Here is a 4330-nt window from a genome sequence, read left to right as displayed (position 1 = left end):
ATGTGTGAGCATAGTGGGAAAGGTGGATTTCATTCCTATTTTATTTGGGTGAATTTTAGTTAAAAATGGAAGAGATGTTGTCATATTTATTTCATACCAATTAAAATAAAATAATATAAAATAAAAATTAAAAGAAAATAATCAAAAAAAGGAAACTTACCAATTATTTTCATTAGGCTATTATGGGTAGATTAGAATAAAGAGGGAAGGAAAAAGAAAGAAGAGCATTATTCTCCATTGGTGCCGTCGGCCTAGAGAGAGAGGGATAAAGAGAGAGAGAGAGGCGTGTTCTAGAGAGAGAAGGAGAGAAAGAGGAGAAAAAGAAGAAGAAGAAGGGATCAATCCTATGGTATGCCTCTTTATGTTTATGTTTTATAATTTCCCTTCTTTTGATTCTAGTATTTTGATTAGAGTTTGTTTGTGTTGTTGGTTTTCTTCTTCTCTTCATGTGGGTTTTCGAAAAACCCTAGTCTTGAACAATGGGTGATATAGTTGAGTATTGGTCACTTGGGTGTTCTTGATTTAACAATCAAGAGAGGTAATGAACCTTTAGCCTTTTTGTTTTTTTGTATTCTTGATTTTCATGAGATGATGATATAATGATTTGTTTCTTGTGATTTTGGGTGAGAAGGTTTGTTGTAAGAAGCATGGAAATAATTGATGTTGTGACACCTATGTTTTCTCCCTATAATATGATGATATGGTTTATTTTAAGGTGTTGTGTAAAATCATGCAAGGATTTTAGTTTGTGAACTACTAAATATGATGATGGGTTTGTGATTTAATGCATGAAGAGATTTGATTTTGATTTGTTAAGTATGATGATATTTTATATTTTGGTGTATGTGGGTTTCGGCTTATGCATGTCTAGGAACCCCCTTTATATTTTGTTATTTTTATTGTGTTTTTAAATTAGATTCATATTCTAGGATCCTACGTAAATTTCGGCACGATAAATAGTTTGGATTTCTAGTGAAAGTTGATGGATATGTTTATGAGAATTTTTGTGATATATTTTGTTGTGAATCTTAGGTGTGTTTCGGCCTAGGGGTGGTGTTCAAGCATGTTTGTTTTCCTTGTATGTTTTAATGTTAATTGTGATCCTAGAAACATGATAGATTGTTTGTAAGATTTTAAATGGGTATATGTTAGCTTTGTTTTCCTTTGGGTGATAGAAACATGCTAGGGTTTGTGTCTAAATTTAATTTTTGTTAATTAAACATGTATGATTTTGTATGAATTTTTGTGAAGCATGATGTAAAAAATGAATTTTTGATTTGTTAAGCTTGCTGATTTTTGGTGTTTAAATGATTTAGAATATGATGAAAATAATGTTTTTGCATGCTTAAATAATTTTTGCAAGTGCTATGATGTTTTAAGATATTAAATGGAAATTTTAATATACATTAAAATGATATTTTCACTCAAGTAAATACCTATTTTTTTTTTTATATTTTCAGAGAAAATATGAGTTTTCAAAATAAAAATGGTGATTTTGAGGGTATATATTGTTGCTGGAATTTTAGTAAAAATGAAAAGTTGTATTTTTAAATAAAAGAAATTTTGTATGTATGTTGAAATAAATTAATACCCTAAACTATGAAAATATTAAAAATGATATTTTTTATATAACCATGAGTATTCATTTTAATATATATGATTTTTCTTTATTTTAATTAAGAAAAAATGTTGAGATTAAATCACTTGTGATTTTTAAATAAATTAAATAGTGGCTGAAAGTTTAGTTAAAATATTTTAAAAATAATTATTGGATTATCACTTATGAATTTATTCTACTTAAAATTAAGTCTTAAAATAATACAAGTAAAATATATTTTTCCACACCTAAAAATTATTTTTTTCTCACACCAAGTTTGTAATTTTATTAAATTGGATTAAATTATTATTTTCTAAGAAAACATGCTCATTATAAGTATATTAAATAATTTCTAGACTTTATTATTTCTATGTTATTTAACAATAATAAATGGAATTTTTTTATATTTTTAAATGGCTAAATAAATTATTTTTATGAAATAAAAATAATATTTTAGAAGTTTAATCAACTTAGAAATTTTGAAGAGATAAATAATGGTAATAAAAGTATGTTACTAAATCATTATTTTAAAACGATAGAAATAAGCGCGTATGAATTATCGTTTTGAACGCCACTTTTTAACAATGTTCCCACATATGCATGTCGCATGAAAATTTTACTTTTACGTTAAAAAATGTGTCTAATATTCAACCATATGATTTTTATTTAAAAACCATGCATGTAATATAGGTATAATTTGCATTATTCTTTTGGTGATTTTATGTGTAATTATGCCTATTTGGAAATTATGAGTAGTTTTCACTATGTGTGCATGACCCATGCACAATGGGATATATGAGTTGGGCACAAGAAAGTCTTATGTGATGCTAAAAGATGTTATTTGATTATGGTATAGGCTCGTTATGAAGTTTGTTAGTTTTGCTTTGCTTGGACCTAAGGTAAGGAAGTTAGATATAATTTTGGTTATTTATGCTGTGAATGGTAAGGTTGGCATGTATGAATAAGAATGTTATGTGTGATGATACTTTTTGCGATATGAATTATGAAATGCTATTTTGTGTTGATATGACTGGATTGTATGTCGTTTGAATGCTGAATGTTATGTAATGGTTGTTAGCATGATGAACGTGACACAACAAAAATGGGTTACTAAGGATATGAAGACGTAACTCATATGGCAGACACGCCGAGGTTATTCAAGGACCAGAGATCCTGCAAGATGTGACATGGACAAGTTAGTGGGCCATGTTCACAAGGATATGATGTTATGTTTATGGTCACTATTTATATGATGTTTGTGTTATGATGATTATGTTTATGTGTATGATGATGATTGTTACGATAATGACGCTTATGATGTCTGACGATGTATGAATATGAATATGTTTTGTTGTGTCTTACTTGTGTGTTATTTGTACTTCCTTACTGAGCTTTTAGCTCACCCCCTTATTTTCCCTTCCAGGTAGCAAATATGATTTATCTTTGACACGCGTGGTGATGTGGGGAGTTCTATCGTCAGGGTGTGTATAGCATGGGGGCATCCTATGGACGAGAAACGATCAGTTTAAAACGCCATTTTCTAAAGAATAATGTTATGTTTATTTTCAACTTTAAGAAATTATCAGTGGGACTTGAACTTTAATTATTTTTAAAATGATGCATGAAAACTATTATTTTTCCTTTTAAACTATTGCGCCCAACTTGCATGTTTTAGTAAGGCCCCACTGTAATTTCTATAATAAGTGGTTTTTCTTCTATAAAGTTATGAGTATGCAAATGTTTTACAAAGTATTAGATTAGGGCGTTTTACAGCTTTATGCATGGATTATGAGATTGATTTAAATGAATGTCTAAATAGTCTTTACTGGAATGACAGACGTGACAAAATCATTTGAAGTTCTCGACCAGAAAGATTATGTTGTGATTCTTATTCTTAATATTGACAACATTCTAATCATTAGGAATGATGTAGAGAAATCTTCAATAGAAAATAAATAGTTAGCTGAACATTTATGAATATTGGATTAGAAAAGCCAAGAATGCTCTGTACATTCAATTCTGTAGAGATTGAAAGAACAATCCTTAAGCCCTATCTCAAGCAACTTATATAGAAAATAAGCTTAAATACTTTAGTTTACAAAATCCAAGAAATGATTTTTTCCTTCTCGATAAGGAGGATGTATTATCTAAATAATAAATGACCATTTATTCTTTTACTAGCAAAGAGGACATGAGACAACATTCCTACAACTCAGTGATAGACTGTTTAATGTATCGAATGTTATATTTTTGAATTGACATTTGTTAAACAGTAGGAATAGTCAGCAATTATCAATCCATTATGGATTGAGTCATTGAATAATTATAAGGACTTCGTTTTGAGTATCTTAAATATAATAGAGATTATATGTATGTGCATTTAGGCAGAGATCTAAAATCCCAATGAATGATCTGATATTAAATCTGCAAAGATTGATATTAAAATTAGATTCCATAACTGTGGAGGAAACACATTAATTTAGAAATGTGTTAGACATTTCAAATTTATATCTTTCACCACAAAAAGTCGATATATAACAGCTACGAGCAGTTAAATATGCTATTTGATTTAGTTAAGTTCTTTGACATTCTAGAAAGGATTTCAGACTAGAATAAACAACTAGCATTTCATTGCGAAAGTAATGGAGATACAACTATTCTAGAAGAACTAGAAATCACAAGAGGGTAAAACACACGAAATGAAGTATCATTGAATACAAAACAATTTTACAT

General features: G+C 28.5%; 1 long non-coding RNA gene across 1 annotated transcript; it reads left to right on the top strand.

Annotated features, from left to right (window-relative positions):
• The first annotated feature begins 238 nt into the window (after positions 1 to 238).
• Positions 239 to 3501, top strand: LOC133828946 (uncharacterized). The gene is made up of 3 exons (XR_009891407.1): positions 239 to 349; positions 471 to 538; positions 3021 to 3501. It is a non-coding gene; the product is annotated as an uncharacterized LOC133828946 (long non-coding RNA).
• Positions 3502 to 4330: the final 829 nt, after the last annotated feature.

This window comes from Humulus lupulus, chromosome 4 (genome assembly GCF_963169125.1).
Source record: "Humulus lupulus chromosome 4, drHumLupu1.1, whole genome shotgun sequence".
NCBI lineage: Eukaryota > Viridiplantae > Streptophyta > Magnoliopsida > Rosales > Cannabaceae > Humulus > Humulus lupulus.
This window is presented reverse-complemented; position numbering and strand designations above follow the sequence as displayed.